Raw genomic sequence first — 21,303 nt, 5'->3', positions numbered from 1 at the left:
CAAAATTGCTCAAGAACATCACCACTGAAATGAAAAAGATCAACGACCATTTTATCCTTGTTATCTAATCCTTATAGAAGACAATCAGTTTCCAATAATTTTAATCTGAGAGTTTAATAAGCAACTTTTTAAGATTATACTCACATTTTAGCACAGATTATATACTGCCAATTTAAATAAAGATAACCTGAGAAAAGATAAACCACATTTCATTAACATTTAAATTTGTCTCTCTCTATATCTATCTATCTATCTATCTATTGTTGGGGAATAACAGTTAAAACCCAAGGACCAGGTATGATAAACAAAGACCAGGAGTCAGATTGCGATTAATTAAAGAAATTTACTGAAGAAATAGTTTGCCGTTTCATCCGCAGAAGTCAGCTTCAACACTTGCGATGGAGTTCGTAGGCCGACCTGCCTTACAATTCAAAACACCAGTAATTATATCCTAACAGAGGTTGCTAATTGCGTCAAAAGTCATCAAAATTCTGATTTGTTCTAAAACCTAGATAAACTTAGACAATTTCCACATATGGACGCAAGCTTGAAGCATATCTTCTGATGACAATTGCAGTGACAAGTGATCAGAGGTCCCTGTTATTCTAGTTTTTTTTTAAATTATTATTAATTTGCAGAACTGCTGTGTTTTTTCTTTCATTAGTTTGATGATGTAAGACCAAAATTGTAAATAAAGCTGGAAAAGTTATTTGGAATGGGGTTTGATTTCAGGTTGTTTGACAAATAAAGTAACTATTCTGGGACTTTTCCAAACTCCCTTAAAACTGCAGTTGTTAAGCCCCTTCTGAAAAAGCGCAATCTTGATAACACCATGTTGAGCAACTATAGACCCATATCAAATCTTCCTTTCATAGGTAAGATTATTGAAAAGGTAGTTTCTAATCAGCTGAACAACTACTTAAAGTCAAATGGATACCTGGACAATTTTCAATCTGGTTTCCGAGCACATCACAGCACAGAGACAGCACTCATTAAGATAATAAATGATATTCGCGTAAATTCTGATTCTGGCAAAATATCAGTGCTGGTACTACTAGATCTTAGTGCTGCGTTTGACACTGTCGATCATAACATACTTTTAGAGAGACTGGAAAACTGGGTCGGGCTTTCTGGGATGGCACTCAAATGGTTCAGGTCATACTTAGAAGGGAGAGGTTATTATGTGAGTATAGGAGAGCATAAGTCTAAGTGGACGGCCATGACATGTGGAGTCCCACAAGGCTCAATTCTTGCACCGCTTTTGTTTAACCTGTATATGCTCCCACTAAGTCAGATAATGAGGAAGAACCAAATTGCCTATCACAGCTATGCTGATGATACCCAGATTTACCTAGCCTTATCTCCAAATGACTACAGCCCCATTGACTCCCTCTGCCAATGCATTGATGAAATTAACAGTTGGATGTGCCAGAACTTTCTTCAGTTAAACAAGGAGAAAACTGAAATCATTGCATTTGGAAACAAAGATGAAGTTCTCAAGGTGAATGCATACCTTGACTCTAGGGGTCAAACAACGAAAAATCAAGTCAGAAATCTTGGGGTAATTCTGGAGACAGACCTTAGTTTCAGTAGTCATGTCAAAGCAATAACTAAATCAGCATACTATCATCTCAAAAATATTGTAAGAATTAGATGTTTTGTTTCCAATCAAGACTTGGATAAACTTGTTCATGCCTTTATCACCAGCAGGGTGGATTACTGTAATGGTCTCCTCACCGGCCTTCCCAAGAAGACCATTAGACAACTGCAGCTCATCCAGAACACTGGATTCTGACTAGAACCAGAAAATCTGAGCATATCACACCAGTCCTCAGGTCCTTACACTGGCTTCCAGTTACATTTAGGATTGATTTTAAAGTACTTTTACTCGTTTATAAGTCACTCAATGGCCTAGGACCTAAATATATTGCTGATATGCTCACTGAATATAAACCAAACAGACCACTCAGATCATTAGGATCGAGTCAGTTAGAAATACCAAGGGTTCACACAAAACAAGGGGAGTCTGCGTTTAGCTATTATGCGGCCCGCAGCTGGAACCAGCTTCCAGAAGAGATCAGATGTGCTAAAACATTAGCCACATTTAAATCAAGACTCAAAACTCATCTGTTTAACTGTGCATTTGTTGAATGAGCACTGTGCTATATGTCCGAACTGACTGCAATATATTTTATGTATAATCATTTTCTTTAAATTTATTTTAAATAATTTTCTATATCGTTTTAAAATTCCTTGTTTTTATTATTCTTATTTCCATGTTTTTATTGATTTTAATGTCTATTTCACTTTCTTTTATGTAAAGCACTTTGAATTACCACTGTGTATGAAATGTGCTATATAAATAAACTTGCCTTGCCTTGCCTATTTCAAAGGGGTATGATGATTTTCTATTGGCATTGTACGTTAGTACCCAGGCAAATTAATTCTGATTATATTGTAATTTCTTAACCCTCTGGTGCACCTCATTTGGGAGTTGCTTTTGTGATCTTCACGGTCAAAAGTGACCGGACACCTACATTTTACTCCTCCCCCCCCCCAGTAAAATCTGTTAAATAATGTTTTTCCTTTTGTATTTTGAGATTCTATATTGTTCTTACATTCAAAAACATTAACAAACATGACATTAAAAATCTAAAAGCACCTTTTTCTGAGAGAAAATGTACAAAAATAATTGATTGTGAGCTTCCAGGACTTCTCTATTTTCACACTCGGCACGGTTTTTGTTGAATAACTTTAACAAACATGGTTCTAAAAATCAAAACACACTGATTCTAGACAGAAGAGCAATAGAAATATTTTTCAGAGGTGTCACTTCAAAGAAATCTTTTTATTTTCATACTTTATTTCATGTTTTAGCTGAAGTGGGTTGAACTCGAGTGACGAGTTGATGAGTGCTCTCTTAGATACAAAATGATAGAGAGCACCATTTCAGTCATTCATTCTGAATCACTCGATGAAGATACAACATAACACTTGTCAGTCTGTACTTCCTTCCTCAAAAACGACATTTAGACAGCCTGAAGAAGAAGCAGCAAGCTTTGAAACGTCGCAATTTTTTTCTCAGATCTTACTGTATGGCTAGTTTCAGAGCATGCAGTGAGCCAAGGAGAGCTCCACGTCTACTCGTGAAATTTATGGAACGTCCAGTAGATCAGAGATACAGATCAAATTCAAGAAACACAAGAGCACATCTACGTGCTGATGATCTTCATCGTCCATTTGACGATATTTCCTTCTGGTGGCTATTACATCAGCCCACACCCTTGTGATGATGGAGACATCCCCACAGCAGTCAGTTTACGGGCAAATAGACCTGATTTATGAATAAACGGTGACACGTTGTCACCATTCTATTAATTATGATATCTTGCCTGTTGGAAATGACAAATAATGACAGAACAACCACATATGACCACTTCCCTCACACATAGTGATACCTAGGCGCCAACCAGCTCACACAATGAGCAATACACACTGCCTAGAAAATTAATTCATTCTGAATATAGAAGATCGAGAAGGGGAAGACGGGGTTACAGTAAGAGACTCACAAGATCACTGCCTTCCCACCCTCGACCCCCCATGTTCGTTATGACACTGCCACAGAAAGTGCACCACAAAACTATCTAACATTTGACTTTCCACAAAGGCAGCATAACAATGCCAGTCATATTCAACACAGAAGAAGGGTGGCAGCAATGGAGAGGGAGTTTGACACAAGATTTGATCGGACCGAATGTGTATGTGACCCCTGACCTCCCTAGGGCACAAAATCTCAGTTACCGAGACATGTATCTAAACTCGACTCATTCCTCGATGGCCAGAGGAAGAGACTTAGCCTCTTTTGACAACAGGGCCAATGGAGATACCAACACCTGCACGTTTTACAGTAAAGACAAATATTCTTACGGGAATAAAAGAGACAGAAATAGATGTTTCCTGCCCAGAAATAAAAACACTTGTGGGGCAGGACGTAAAAGATTCTTTGACCAACCTGACGATGATGACAGCAGAAACACGAATTACACACCAGCTCCACCTAGGCTCAGAGTGGCCATGAAATTAATGTATGACCTCATACGACTGGTGCCCCACCTCGGAAAGATCACCACTAAAGTGGTTAACAACAGCCCAAGATCATTTAGGAGACTGATTCAGCTCTTAATTGGCACCATCAAACCAGCTGTTCCAATTGCTAGAGGGCAGTGCGAGGAACTGATCATACACCACACAACTAATATTTGAAGAACATTATGATTCACTGATTGATCAGACCTTGGTGGAACTCAAAGAAAGAACCGATCAAGCTGATTGGTTTCATGCATTTGAGGTCGCGGGCAATTGGGCCAGAAAAAATTTGAAAAATATGATTGTTTCGGACATGTTTGAAAGGATCAAAGTGCTTTTTACAGCAGAGATGTGCAACGACTCTGAAAACCACAGAGCAAAAAGAGTCGAACAGGCCCAACAACACACAACTAACCCTGCCCCTCCGAACACTTACACACAAGTGGTGGTTTCTGACACACCTAGTGTTGTCAGACCTAGAACTGGGGTTCAACATGTCAGTGTCCAAATACAAACATAGAAGGGACAATAACCCAGGTGGATGGTGTACTCCCCCTCACCGAAACAGGGGAGGTTGGTCGTTCAACCAAGAAATTCCACCTTTGGAACCACCACCCATGACACAGCCCTCACCATCTACACCTTTCAGACCCCTTGAGCCATTATCCCTTTGACCGCGAGTTTCTAGTAGACACGAGTGTGCCACCCACCACCACTGATACACCAACACATGCAGACAAACAGTTACCATCAGCCGTTTCTCAACCAGAAAAATAAATTCCATGTGACAGTATTAAATCTAGAGTATGATTTTGACAATGAGTAGGTCCAGAAACGTGTTGTCTAACCCCAATAGAGTTCAGAATGTCTATGAATGCTGATCCTATCATCCTTTATCACTAACACGTGTTTCTCTAGATAATGTTATACGCAGCACCATAACTTCAAACAAGTTATACTTAAAGCCTGCCCTCTGAGAAATACTGAAAATATTTCTATAAATTGTAGCAACACCTCCCCCTTTACCTTTTGGACATGGCTCATTTTTATAGCAGTAATCTTGGGGGGTAGACTCATTTAAAGTAATGTATTCATCTGGTTTTAGCCATGTTTCTGTCAAACAGAGCAAATCTAGGTTATGATCATTGATCAAATCATTTACAAAAAGTGCTTTTGTAGAAAGGGACCTGATATTCAGTAAGCCAAGTTTTATCAAGTGTTTCTCTGTATTGTATTTTTTATTTATTGATCATCTAATGAGGACTAAGAGCTAAGCTAAAGCTAACACCGCACCGGCTCTCTTTACCCAGCATTTTCCTCGCTAATGTGCGGTCATTGGTGAACAAAATGGATGAAATACGACTTCGCATCACCCATAGTAAGAAACTTTTGGACTGCAATGTCATGGTTTTCACTGAAACATGGCTACATAGCGACATACCCAATAATGCTATTGATCTAACCGGACGCTACACGCTCCGAGCAGATAGAACGGCAGATGACTCCGGCAAGACCAGAGGTGGAGGATTGTGCATTTATGTGAACAAAGCTTGGTGTACGAACTCTGACATTGTTGGAAAACACTGCTCACCTAACCTAGAGTTTCTCATGGTCAAGTGTAGACCTTTCTATCTGCCGCGGGAGTTCACTTCCACCATCATAACTGCAGCCTATATTCCCCCGGATGCTAATGCCAAGCTTGCTATGAACGAACTGCATGCGGCCATTAGTAAACAACAGACTGTACACCCGGAAGCTGCATTTATTGTTGCGGGTGATTTTAATCACTCCAACTTAAAGACAGTGCTCCCCAAATTCCATCAGCATGTCTCCTGCCACACTAGAGGAGAAAAAACTTTGGATCATGTTTACACAAACATCGCAGGAGCTTACATCGCGACACCCCTCCCCCACCTGGGACAGTCTGATCACCTTTCTTTGTTTCTCACCCCCAAGTATTCACCCCTCATCAACCGTGTGAAGCCATCAGTGAAGACCATCAAAGTGTGGCCAATGGGAGCAGAGTCTGTACTTCAGGACAAATTTCAACAAACGGACTGGAGTATGTTTGCTTCCCAGGCTGCCAGTGGCTCTCACACGGACATTGACATCTATACCACCTCTGTACTGGATTACATCAATACCTCCATTGACAGTGTTACAACAGAGAAACAGATCACAACGTACCCTAATCAGAAGCCATGGATGAACAAGGAAGTGCGGCTCCTGCTGAAAGCCCGCAACACTGCTTTCAGATCAGATGACGCTCAGGCCTACAGCATATCCAGGGCTAACCTGAAGAGGGGCATCAAGAAGGCCAAGCACTGCTACAAGCTAAAGGTAGAGGAGCATTTTTCCAACTCTGACCCCCGGCGCATGTGGCAGGGCATCCAGGTCATCAGTGACTACAAGCCATGCAACTCCACTCCAACGGTCACAGACGTCTCCTTCCTTGATGAGCTAAATGACTTTTATGCTCGCTTTGAGAATTACAACAAGGAGACAGCCACCAAGATCACACTCTCAGGAGACCATCAGGCCCTCAAACTCACCTCCACAGATGTCTGCACAGCATTGAGCCGGATCAATGCATGCAAGGCCGCTGGCCCTGACGGCATTCCTGGACGTGTGCTCAGGATATGTGCAGAGCAGCTCGCAGAGGTCTTCACAGACATTTTCAACCTGTCCCTCACCCAAGCAACTGTGCCAACATGCCTTAAGGCCACATCCATTGTGCCAGTGCCGAAACACTCCTCCCCGACGTGCCTGAATGACTACCGCCCCGTAGCACTCACACCCATTGTAATGAAGTGCTTTGAGCGACTGGTCCTGGCACACCTCAAGAACTGCCTCCCACCCACACTGGACCCACACCAATTTGCCTACCGTAGCAATAGGAGCACTGAGGATGCAGTATGCACAGTACTGCACTCGGTACTCACACACCTGGATAATAACAACACTTATGCACGGATTTTGTTTGTTGATTTCAGCTCAGCATTCAACACCGTCATTCCCTCCAAGCTGATCACTAAACTTGGAGACTTGGGTGTTAACACCTCCCTCTGTAGCTGGATTATGGACTTTCTGACCAACAGACCTCAGCATGTTAGGTCAGGCCACACCTGCTCCACCACCATCACACTCAACACCGGCGTACCACAGGGCTGTGTGCTGAGCCCATTCCTCTACTCCCTCTACACCCATGACTGCAGGCCTGTGCATGGATCCAACTCCATCATCAAGTTTGCTGACGACACCACAGTGATTGGCCTCATCAGAGACAACGATGAGACTGCCTACAGGGAGGAGGTACAGCACCTGGCTGCATGGTGCGCTGACAACAACCTGCTCCTCAACACCAGCAAGACAAAGGAACTTATTGTGGACTTCAGGAAGAAGAAAAGTGGAACGCATGACCCCATCCACATTAACGGGATGGTTGTTGAACGTGTCTCCAGCTTCAAGTTCCTGGGAACCCACATCTCGGAGGACCTGACCTGGACCACCAACACATCCAGCCTAGTCAAGAAGGCTCACCAACGCCTCTTCTTCCTTAGGACACTGAAGAAGAACCACCTGTCTCCAATCATCCAGCGGAACTTCTACCGGTGTGCAATTGAAAGCATCCTGACCAACTGCATCACAGTCTGGTATGGGAACTGCACAGTTGCTGACCGCAAGGCACTGCAGAGGGTGGTGAAAACCGCCCAACGCATCACAGGGACACCACTTCCTGCCATTGAGGACGTCCAGAGAAAACGCTGTTTACGTCGAGCTCGCGGCATTCTTAAGGACTCCTCTCACCCTGACCATAGACTGTTTAAATTACTGCCCTCTGGGAGGCGCTTCAGGAGCCTCCGATCAAGGACAAGCAGACTCAGGAACAGCTTTTTCCCTACAGCTGTTTCCCTACTAAACTCTGCCCAATGATACCCCCCTCACACACCACCACAAACTCTTCACCCCTCCCCATCATTAAAATCGGTTAAAAAACAAAAACAAAAAAACATCCACACACTGAGTACTATGCACTGGAATTTTTATTTCTATGCACTTTCAATGTTCATTGCACTAGTGTTTATATATCTTAATGTATAGCTTATTCATATCCATTTGTAATTATATTCATAGTTTTTGCTCATAGTGTACATACATTTACTGTACAATCCATCTGTATAGTATGTTCATATCACCCATCTGTATATCATACTGATAGTATCTAAAAAATTTGTAAATTATGTCCATAGTACTACTGCCTTATCTGTATATTCTGTACATATGTAACTATTGTAGACACTGTATATCCTGTACCTCTGCTTATTGCACTTCTGGTTAGATGCTAACTGCATTTCGTTGCCCTGTACCTTACATGTGCAATGACAATAAAGTTGAATCTAATCTAATCTAATCTAATCAATTAAATTTGTACTCTTAATTTGGTTTAGACGTTTTTTGTATTTTCTTGTTCGGGGAACAGACACAGTCTCTATAGTGTGATATCTAGGTGAAAGAGTCTCTATGTGCTGAGAATTAACTGACTTCTGTGACGTGAGGCGACTAGCAGACGGTCGGTTTAGCCAGTCTGTCTGCTTCCTGACCTGGGCCCCAGTTAGTCAAGTACGAACTCTAAGACTATGTGCCATATTTCTAGAGAGAAGAGCAGAACCATCCCAGGAGGGATGAAGACCATCTCTTTTTAACAGGTCAGGTCTGCCCCAAAAACTTGTTCAATTGTCTATGAAACCTATGTTCTGCAGACACCACTTAGACATCCAGCCATTGAGTGACGACAGTCTGCTGTGAATTTCATCACCCCGGTAAGCAGGGAGCGGACCAGAGCATATTACAGTGTCTGACATCGTACTTGCAAGTTCACACACCTCTTTAATGTTAATAAGAAGAAGAAGTATGCAAGATAACAATAGTGATGCCTTGCCTTTGGCAAGCACCACTAATAATAAGTTTAAATAGGATTTCAGTAAGTTGGCTTTCTCAAGCCAACTTAATTATGTCATGTTAAATGGGGCTACTGAACAGACATTTAGAAGTTGATTATAAAATGCAAAGTATTTAAAATTAAAATAAAGCTATGTAAACACTTGCATTTTTACAACACTACAAGTGTGTCCCATCAGGTGATGAAAAGTTCGACACACACTTGTGGTATTCATCCTCACTTTGACACTTTGGCCAAACATAGGAAATACGTCATATAAATTGTCAAGTGGTCAAGTGCAAAGATGGACAAGGCATTCCTCATTTGTCACTCCTTCTGGATTATACTCTTACAAAGTTATGAGTTTTGGGTTAAGAAATGCCCCAGCAACACTTCAGCGCCTTATGAACAGGGTAATTACAGGACTTGATGGTTGTACGGTCTATTTGGATGATCTTGTTGTGTTTGGTTATAGCTGGGACACCCATATTGAACGTTTTTGTGGGGTGTTGAGGCATCTGTCTGAGGCTAAGCTCACTATAAACCTGACCAAATGTGAGTTTGTTAGGGCAACTGTGACAAACCTTGGGGAAGTTGTCGGGAATGGTGAGGTTCGTCCTGTACATTTTCCTGTACCTGTCACCAAAAAAGAACTGATGAGGTTACTAAGTGGGCTACTATCACTCCTTTTGTCATAATTTTTCTACTGTTGTAGCTCCTCTTACGGATCTTTTGAAAAGTAAGGTAAAGTTTGTCTGGTCTTCCAAATGTGCAGTAGCCTTTGAAAATGTGAAAGCCCTATTATGTGCCTCTCCTTTGTTGGCTGCACCTTGTTTTGACCACCCATTCTCTCTGCAGGTGGATGCTAGTCAGGTTGGCGGCTGTTCTTCAGCAGTCTGACATATCAGGGATCATCCATCCTGTCATTTTTTTTTTTCACAGAAATTCACCTCTTACCAACGTAACTATTCGATTTTGGAAAAAGAAACGTTGATGCTCATTTGGGCTTTGCAACATTTTGCTGTTTATGTTAGATCCAGTCAGCCAATCGTTGTTTATACGGATCATAATCCGTTGACCTTTTTGAACTCCCTCCAGTGTCCAAACCAAAGACTTATTTAATGGACGTTGTTTTTGCAGGCATATTGTCTTGATATTCGACACATTCAAGGGGGGAATATCTTGTAGCGGATGCACTGTCCCGTGCCCCTGTCTATGATTAATTGACTGTTCCGGTAGCTGTTCATGGTTCCTAAGTTTAGGACAATTGATATGTTCCTGTAGCTGTTCATGGTTCCTAAGTTTAGGACAATTGATATGTTGTGTATTGTTAACTGTTTGTTCTTTGCTTACAGGGATTTCTGAAAGAATCCCTGTTTTTGAGGGGAGGGGTGTGAACGATCCTGTGTGTGTTGCCTAAAACCCCCCCTTGCATTTGGGAAGATGGTTGATTCCATAAGTGGTTTCATCACGCACACCTGGCTTCCCCATTGTCCTGTACTTTAAAAGGAGCCATTCCACTACTTGTTGCGGGCCCCTTCTTTTGGTTTACTTTAGGCCCCGTCCACACGAAGACGGGTTTCTCTGTATACGCATAAAATTTTTACCGTATAGAGTGAAACCGATCATTTTTGAAGCCGGGTCCCAGGGTGGATAAATTTGAAAACGCCGGTTTCATGTTTTCGTGTGGACAGCGAATCCGTATATTTTCTGAAACGATGACGTCATCAGCCCACGTCTCGCCCCTAATCAGACGCCGCTACGTCACATAACAGCGACAACAACAACAACAATGTCAGACTACGTGCCTGTGTTCGTGCTGCAGAACCCACTGAGCTCATTAGTTTTATTAAAGCAAAATCTTCTGCTTTGTGTGTTAGTTTATATTCAGCGCGCAAGGTTTACGCACATGGTCCAAGTCTTATTCTCTGTTTTTTTGTGTATCTCTGTGGCAGAATTACAGCGCCACATATTGGTCTGGCATGTGTACTACATCGTTTTCAGTCGGTTTCAGTGATTCCGTGTGGACGCAGATATTTCCTGAGACGACTCCGTGTTTACGGAATTTGAAGCAAAAAAAAAAGATTGGATACGGAGAAACCCGTCTTCGTGTGGACGTAGCCTTATTTGCTTCAGTTGCTCTTATTTTTCTTTATTATATTTTTGCACCAGGGCCACAGTATATTACATATCATGCATACACCTTACTCTACATCACTGATTTTACTGACGGTAACATTACTATTCATTTGTTTTTCTATTTTGTAAATAAATCTCGAGTTATTTTCGATATCCGCGTGTGTCCCTTTTTTTGTTGCGGCCTACAATCTGAACAATCTGAATCTCACAGTTGAATCTGCTGGTTTTGAAGATGAAGTTTATTCACTGTGAAAACTTTAGATGATGTTTCTTTGTCATGTCACTTGTAATGACTGTTTATTCAGATGATATTTTATTGCTTAATGCATTATTGTCACGTTTGGTTAGGATGCATTATCAGACCTGAAAGTGCTGGATCTGAAGATGATCTACTTATTCTGAGTGTTTTTTTGTATGCTTGCGTAGAGCAGATGAACGACTGAAACTCTTCTCACATGCAGTGCTATCAGAAGGTTTCTCTCCAGTGTGAATCCTCTCGTGCCTTTTCAGATGTACTGACTGACAGAATCTCTTGTCACAGTGTGAACACATGTATGGTTTCTCTCCAGTGTGGATCCTCTCATGCAGTTTTAAACAATTGTCTGAAGTAAAACTCTTTTCACACTCACAGCACATGTACTCTCTCACACCAGTGTGTATTTTCTGATGTACTTTTAGATTTTGTAGATGTGAAAAACACTTTCCATGAATGTGGCTTCTCCTTTGTATGAACTTCAGGACTGAAGCCCACAAAAATGTTCTGTTGCACTGATCATATGCGTACAGTTTCTCTCCAGTGTGGTTGTTCAATACAATTTAAATTTAATGATCACTTTAAATTGGAGTCATGTTAAACATGGAGCTATAATAAAATTAAAATTCAATCCCAACAAATGTGGTTAAGTTCACAGAAGCGCAAGTAAAAGACCTACATGCATTATACCTTCACCCACGCCGCTGGATTCCATTGTTGGCCCAATGGGTGGTCCTTAGTAGAATGAATGTATGCACAATAAACGTGCATACACCTCTCTTTCAGGTGAGAAATTTATAAATGACAAATGTTCTTGAAATGGAGTACAGTTGAATGCCTAATTGATGTTATTAACATATTATAGCACCAGTAAACATCCAAATCAGCAAGAATTGCTTACATTTCAGTATTCGAGTACTCGAGAAATTTGTGTCTATTCAGACCCTGATGTGGCACTAAACACTTTTCACACATCAAAGACATGGATGGATTGGCATGGATTTCAGCGCACAAACACTAAGATCAAATCTGTGTCTATGCACCTTTCATAAATGAGCTCTCTGTCTAACCATTAGAGGAGCAGGTGTTGGGCAAAGCTGAAAACCAAGTCAGGCAGATCTGTCTTTGTGAAGTACGTGTGACTCAAGCCACATACAAGATTATTCTGAAAGAAAAATTTCTTCCTTCTACTCTGATAGTTGTCACAAATCCGGTCTGTGGCCTTCCGCCCGATAGCCACCAGAGGTCGCCTCTCCATCATATTGACTCTCACACCACAAAGCACACTGGACTGCATTTCCCATCATCCATTGCACGGACGACACACACACAGCTGATTACACTAATCACGCTCACAGCTGAGAACATTCTCACAATCACTATCACCCACTCACACACTCTTTATAAGCCTTGGACTTTCTCTCTGTGATCGCCGAGTATTGTATAGCTCATATCCTAGCGATAGCTACTCTACGGAGCCCTCTCAGTTATCAGAGCCTTGCCTTGTGTGTTTTCTAGTGTTTCGATTCTTTCACGTGTTTCCTGGATTAACCCTTTGCCTTGCCCTTCAGACTCTGTTTGCCCCTCGTTTGAATCTTTGCTAGTGTACCTGGATTATCTCTCTGCCTTGCCCTGTTGGATATTGTTTGCCGATCGTCGACCCACGCTTGCCCTAGGATCTCTCTTGTGTCTTGCCCGTGCCATACCTGTTTGCCTGTATATTGACTATGTTTATAAATAAAGGTTTGCACATGGATCCGCACGTCTTACGTCTTGTTCGCCCCGTTACAACAGTATTCCCCAACCGAACGATTTGGGGAATTGAGTTTCCTGTTTAACACTGAAAAGCTGCTTTGACAATCTGTATTGTAAACATGTTTGACTGTTCTACTATTGTAAGTATGAATAGGGTTGACTGTACAAACTGGTTTCTCAACATTTTTGGCCATATGCAGGTGCCTTTGTAAGTAGGTTAGAATAATGAAAGTACATGCAGGTCTTTTCTTCTGATTATAACACATCATCAACTATCTAATAAACAGTTCAATACATAGCATCTGAGATATATATTTATTTAGTTTTTTCAAGATTTTATTTCAGTCAGTGTTTATCACAATATCCAAATTAAGTTAACACAGGTGAAATTGAAACAATTTAACAATTTCATGCATTAAGCAGATGTTGGTATTTATGAAACTTTAAAAAAGTAATCAATAAATAAAAGTAATTTGAACAAATTTTCGATTAAAAAAAGCACAGACCCAAACACAGACTTAATAATAGTGGTGAATAATAAAAAATAAAAAAAACCTTTCATTGTATTCATTGTATACTTGATTCAGTTCCCAGAAATGTAACATTCACAGACATTTATATATATTTAATCCACATTTCAGTATATTGGCCCTTTGGAGGTGGGTGGTGGATTAAATGTACATGCTTTGTATGTAATTCATGATGCATGTGTGAATAAAATGATGGATGGGAGATGTCTTTTTTGTTCTTCTGTGTTCATGTTTCTGCATGCTGCTTTTTCAAAGGCTTTCAAAAAGGTGTTGGGATGAAATCAACTTTAGTAAATGGTGGGGTCCCACTTTATATTAGGTGGCCTTATCTAGTTACATTTAAATTAATTATTTGATACAATGCACTTTTTGTTTACATACATGTTTTTACATTGTACTTATATTTTTAAAAATACCTATATGTAGTTACATCTGTAATTACACTGTTGACCTATCCCTTACACCTTAACCCACCCTTAAACCTACCCATACCACCAAACCTGTCCCTATCCTTACCCGTATCCCACCTCAATAGCAGCAAAAGTGTTTTGCAATACAGTATGAACACAATAAGTACATTGTACTTATTTTTTGATGCAAGTTACATCAAAGAAAAAAAAAAGTTTGTACACAGTATTTAAGGCCTCCTAATATAAAGTGCGACCAAAGGTGGTGATAACATCCCACCCGCATGCACAAAAGACACATATGAAAAGCTCAGGATAAGCTTATCTCTGGCACATTTTCAGAGAAATGAACGTAGTAGTGGGGTGGAGACAGAGAACTTTTGATAAAAGCAGTGGTACTTGGTTTCAATCTCATTAGATAAAAAGCACAGTCAGATCACAGAGAAGAACAGAAGGATGAAGTTCAGCAGCGCTTTGAGTGTTGCTGGTGTCACATTTCTCTACATAGCAGGTAAGGGCTTACAAAAACCCTACATCGTGACAAAATCAGATGTACATTTAATAATGTTTGTTTCAATTGTGTATTAAATGACAAGGCATTTAACTTCTAAGAAATTTTGTAAACACACTTGGCAACAACTCATGATTGTAAAAACCTTTGCATCTAAAGACTTGCTTGAAATTGGTTTTGTAGATAAGCAAATTCTGCATCTGTATGAAATTCTCTACAAACGCAGAATACTTGTAATATCCTGTAAAATACAGCAAAACACTGTAATATATAATGTTCTGTATGTGATCTAAGCCCACAAAACCAGTCATACAGGTTATTCTTTTTTAAAATTAATATTTACACATCATTTGAATGCTGAATAAATAATCTTTCCTTTGATGTATGGTTTGTTAGGATCAGACCATATTTGGCCGAGATGCAACTATTTGAAAATCTGGAATCTGAGGGTGCAAAAAAACAAAAACAGAATATTGAGAAAATCTACTTTAAAGTTGTCCAAATGAAGTTCTTAGCAATGCATATTACTAATCAAGAATTAAGTGTTGATATATTTATGGTAGGAAATTTACAAAATAGCTTCATGGAACATGATCTTTATTTAATATCCTAATGAGTTTTGGCATAAAAGAAAAGTGGGTAATTTTGACCCATATAGTGGGACCCATATATTTGGGCATTGCTACAAATATACCCAGGCTACTTAAGACAGTTTATTTGGTACAGGGTCACATATATATATATATTTTATATTAAGTAACTCGCAAAATTTTTATGGCCATAAAACTAAGGAAGGAAATAATCCTATACAAACACAGAAATGTCTAATTCACAAACGCACTGCATTTAAACCTTAACCTATTTTCAATTCAATTTCAATTTTCACTTTATTGTTGGAATTTCTTACAAAAATTGTCTCGCATCCCATAGCGTTTACTGTCTAACATTAATTCACAGCAGTACACATTACACAATACAATACACACACACAAAAGTACACATCCATCTGCAGTGCAAAAAGCTAAAGTACCTTCCATTCCTCAGAATCTTGCTTCCTACTTAAACCCTCTATTCTGATGAATTAATTTTACTGATTGATGAACAAAAGATTTACGTAATCTGTTCAGTCTGGCATACGTTACTCTCAGTCGTCTATTCAATGGCAAAATTGATATTGCTCATACAGAATATGGGAAGAATCAGACATAATTTTACATTTTCTTCTTGTACAACTCATGAAATATTGACTCAAGCATTTGACCCACAATCTTAGAACAGTTATCTTGCCAGTCGAGCTTTGAGTTGAACAGAGACAGCTATACCAAGCACATATTCCATAATGTACAACACTCTGTATTACAGATTGAAAAACATGAGCATAATCTGTTTGTTAGTTCCAAAAGACCTTAGTTTCCTGAGGAAATAAATACACTGCTGTACTTTACAACAAACATACTCTATAATATATATTATATTATGTGCACTCCATGATAAAGCAGCGTCCACATAGACACCCAAGTATTTATATGCAGACATGTATAGTCACTCGTGTTTGATACATGTTCTCTAGAAATCCAAAGATAATTTCCTTTGTCTTCTTTTCATTTAGAACAAGTGAATTCCTCTCACACCACTCCACTAATCTATCTGTACAATACTGATGCGTACTGAGATCATCTTTACTCCCCAATAAAGACAATAACACTGTGTCATCCGAGAACTTCAAAATGTATGTGTTTACACTGTCAGATTTACAATCATCTGTATACAAATTAAAAAGAAAAGGTGCACTCACACACCCCTGAGGCACTCCTGAATAAGTAACTATTGAATTCGAATATGTCTGATTAACTTTAACTGGATGGGGCAGACTGCAACCTAATGGTGAGTGAACATTTCCTTGCAAGCTATACTGTAATCCTCAAGAATTCACCTAGAAATGTTTTTACAAGCCATAAATTTGTCCTCTGACCTGTGTCGTAGGCACAGAGTTTCCTGAGGTACTGCAGGAGGTGATGATACCAGTTGTGAAAGACAGCGACTGTAATAATGCTTATGGAAGGGTCAACATAAGCATCACGAGCAATATGATTTGTGCTGGATTGTTAAATCAGGGAGGAAAGGGTGCATGTCATGTAAGAAATCAGTCATTCATTTGAACCCTTTTTAATCCAAATCAAATTACTCACCAGTTTTGTCACCTACAGACTTTACACTTCCATTGTAGTTGCTCTATTAATCCCTGTCTTTACTGCACTGATCATGAACTTGACTCTATGACTGCTCTTTGATACACTACATGTAGCCTGTTGCAACAGCTTAGTCATCTAATGTTTTTTGCAAGACTATTCATAACTTTTTAAGGTCAGATACATACAAAAAGACTGATTTGATAGATTGGTCAAGTTCACACTTGCTTGAATGGACTCATTTAAGTCACAAAAATAAAGTCTTGCAACTTGACCTTGAAAAGGGTATGCCGGCCACAGAAAAAACAAACAAAATGTTTTGAGAGACACACGGCCAGCATACTTTTATCATAGGGCTACACAGTTGCATACGTCTGTATATAACAGTTGTTCACTGGATACTGTCAGAGATTTAACTGCTGATTGTCTATCAATACAGGGAAATTCTGGAGGTCTAATGGTCAGTGGGAAAGGCTCCCTGTGGATTCAGTCGGCATTGTGAGTTTTGGTTTGCAATGTGCTGACCCCACATTTCCCACTGTGTTCGCAAGAGTCTCTCGGTACCAGGACTGGATCAAGTCTTATACGGGCAACAACCCACCTGGATTTATTGCATTCAATGCAGCATCCTCCAACTTCAGAAGCGTTCCCAACCTCCTCTTATTTCCCCTTTCTCTCACTTTCTACTTCATTCCTTTCTCCCTCTTTCTCACTTCCTAAATACTGTTTGAAAAGTAATTATTTTATTTCCAAAATTGCAGGGTGCATGGGAATAAAAAAATGGACTATTTGTTTGTCTGGTTTTAATTCACATGTACCCTGACATTTTTGCATGATGCCGTTTCTAAAAAAAAAAAAAAAAAAAAAAGTTTTTTCATTTTCAACTGACTTTTTCAGCTGGTACAGTGTGGAACTAGAAACCTGTTTTGCTCATTTTTAATGATTCATTTGGCTCTGTGCACCTGAAGTAAAAGGACTTTTTTCCTATTTGTAGTTCAATGTAGAATATCAGAGACTGAATCAGACAAATTTAAGATTCGATCAGAACATCAAAACATGAGAAGCTGAGATTCCACAAAGAGGGGCCTCAAAGCTGTAACAGGACGACGTCATAAATCTGTCCAAATCCTAGCGCCAACTAGTCTGAAGCAAGCAAACTAACCAGCAAGCCTCTTTCACAGAACAGCTTACCATCTTTAGACAAAAGAACACTTATTGATAATTCCAATTCAGGAAGGAGACTGTCTAATTTGGGGCAAGTAATCAAGACTGATGGTCAAAGAGATGACCGTCACATGTAAACCTGTGATAGAAAATCTTGGGCTGGTCTCCCACACATACAAGACAAAGACTTAGCCTGGAATTCCTTAGGAGACCTTTTAACCTCTCTCTGGTCGTTGCAGAACATGTCTTTTTGTTCTTCATAGAACTACACAGAGACTTTTCCATATGCACCTAAAATCATTTTAAAGGACTTTCATTTGAATTAAACTAATCTATGCATAACTCATGATATAACTATGATATCATGTATGTAACCCACACAATTGACTATCGTGTTTATCACATATTATGCATGTCTTTTGAATCATTATTGAATAGCTGAAGGATTCATATGCGTGTTTGGTATGTATGAGTTTGAAAAATCATGCTTTAAATGTTTCTTCCAATCAATTCTTTGTCAAATGTATCATATTCTGGTTATAGAAATCACATCCAAAAGTATACTTTGCAAGAGTGTGTAAAATTCGAACCATGTGACTGATAACATGCTGATTTATGATGGAAGGAACACCCCTAGCTAAGATAATAGCCCATCTAATTGGTCAAGACACCAGAGGGAATGTTGCCAGAAGCAGAGTTTAAAAACTCAGGTCACCATCAAACTCTCTTGCTTCTCTCTCCTCTTCTTCTCTTTTGCCACCGCGTTTTGATGCTGCTCTTTGAGCGTGCTCTGGCCTACGTGCCAGCTGCCACCACAATGAGAAGAAAAACCACCTAGTCTCTTTTCATCCTTTTATCCTTTTATTTTCCGTTGCGAGTTTCGTGTTCTCAGTTAAGTTTTGCTGCCATGCCTCGTCTCCGAGTCTGTGACCGCCTCAAACGCCACAACCAGCCACAACTCCGCATCCTCAGCCAACCCCAACCATTGGCTTGCCAAGATGTCACTTTAACGACTACTGAACATCCAACCAATCAGCAAACTTGGGAACCCCCCCCCGTAACGACGACAACAAAAAAAGGGAATTCTAGAAGCAAACAAGCAAGTAACCTCCAGACTTTTGCTGAGTCGGTGCAGTTTAATACAAATTTTAGCCTCATTGAGAAACTCAAAGCGAGGTTTAATTAAGTGATTGATGGTTGTTCAGGTCTATGCAATAACATATTTCTCTAAACTTGGGATTTCACATTTTCATTCTCTTAAACTCATCCTTTCCTCACTTTCTGCAGCGTGTGAATGTGTGAATGCTTGTGTTCATGTGTTCGATTAGTTTATGTCTTAGGTTTATATAAATAAAATCAGATTTATATTGAAAAGAGAAGTATCTTGTGTTTTGTGCTCACAAGTTGATGTCTTAATCTGCCGATCTTGTTACTGTGCTATTAAATAGTGTTTTCACTATATTTTGGATTTTAATATCCAGTACAGAGTTTGTTATATGGCTTGTTCATGAATCGCTGTCGCCTCAGTGATCAGCTGTAAAACAGTGATTCTGTTCAAATTCCCTATTAGATTCATAAATGATTCACTTTGAGCTAAATTAAACTGTTTGCTTTAAATTACATATTACGTTGACTTTACATAACTGGTAAACCGGTGAGTAGCATAGGGAGTCCATTTTGAATAAATGAGACCAGACTTATGTGTGTTTAAGTAGCAGGCTTGATGATTGTGCTAATGAGGTGCAGGTGTGTGCAATCAGAACTCAGGTGAAGGTGTGCGCTGTGATTGGCTGGTAAATGAGCCTGGCCAATCTGTGACAGCTCCAACACTCAAACCATGTAGTTTTCAAATAAGCCTGAAGGACTTGATTAGATGGATCAGGTGTGTTTAATTAGGGTTGAATTTAAACTACCCCTACCCCTGAAATAACTGTTTCAGAAGGTTCAAACGCTTACTGATGCTCCAGAAGGACTAACCATGCATTAAAAGCCAGGGGGTGAAAACTTTTGAACAGAATGTAGATGTGTACATTTTTCTTATTTTGCCTAAAAAACATATTTTGTCATTTAATACTGCCCTTCAGAGGCTACAGAAGATAGTTAAATATTTCTCAGAAGACAAAATAAGTAAAATTTACCCTGATCTTCAAATTCAAAAAGTTTTCAGCCCCCGCTCTTAATGCATGGTTTTTCCTTCGAGAGCATCAGTGAGCGTTTAAACCTTCTGTAATAGTTGTATAGGAGTCCCACAGTTGTCCTCAGTGTGAAAAGATGGACCTCAAAATCATACAGTCACTTTTGGAAAAGGTTCAAATATGCAGAAGATGCTGGAAAAGGAAAGAATGTGAAGGAGCTAGGGGATTTTTCTGAAGAACAGCAGGCAGTGTAACTGCCCAGGACTAATGCAGAACTCATGAACAACTATCACAAAACAGAAAAACAGTCGTGGATTAAGATTCAAGGTTATGTAAACTTTTGAACTGGGTCATTTTTATAAATTCTATTATTTTTTTCTTGTGGAGTAGCTTATATATACACATCTGTTATGTGAAATAACTTATTCATGACAGTACTAAATAAAAAATAACATGCAATTTACATGATCCCTCTTATTTTGCTAAAATTATTAATATTTTGCATATTCTGCAAGGGGTATGTAAACTTATGAACACAACTGTATATATTATTGATTTGCATGTGTACACCAGTAGTGGGCATTACTGCTTTAATATGAAGCACCTGGCATCCTAGTCTTAACCCATAAGAACCCACGGTGACGCGGGTATTACAAACAATGGTGATCATCTGGAAAGGTCTTTTTAAAGCATTATCCCACACTTTCAACTCAGGAAGACCCTACGTGACATATAATGAACACCCAGGTTCAGTCATGTGACAATGTGTGCATTTTTTTGTTGCCATGGCAACATTTCCAAAATGGTGTTCTGTCTGGTTAGCACTTTGCAGTGTCAGCGATTTTTAAAACGCGTGTTTTTGTTACTAAAAGTATGTTTCAACCCATGCAACAATTCTAATATTTTAATAGCATAACCTAGATTACTATTAACCTGATTTTAATACATTTCTTGAACAAATTGATATGAAACAAGTTACAAAGATATTGCAGTGACATATGTCACATCGGGCTATTAACCTTATAAAAGTAGGTGGAATTTTGATGTGACGTATTTGTCACATTAAAGGGATAGTTCACCCAAAAATGAAAATTTCATGTTTATCTGCTTACCGCAAGGGCATCCAAGATGTAGGTGACTTTTTTTCTTCAGTAGACCACAAACGAAGATTTTTAACTCAAACCGTTGCAGTCTG

The 21,303-nt window shown here is 39.5% G+C and overlaps 1 long non-coding RNA gene across 1 annotated transcript in view; it reads right to left on the bottom strand.

Moving 5' to 3' along the window:
• Nucleotides 1-21,303, bottom strand: part of LOC306858963 — a 1,377,007-nt gene that overhangs the window by 677,012 nt on the left and 678,692 nt on the right. The window lies entirely within an intron of this gene.

This window comes from Barbus barbus (genome assembly GCF_936440315.1).
Source record: "Barbus barbus genome assembly, chromosome: 39".
Classification (NCBI taxonomy): Eukaryota; Metazoa; Chordata; class Actinopteri; order Cypriniformes; family Cyprinidae; genus Barbus; species Barbus barbus.
The sequence above is the reverse complement of the archived record's forward strand: the minus strand, read 5'-3'. Positions and strand labels throughout refer to the sequence as shown.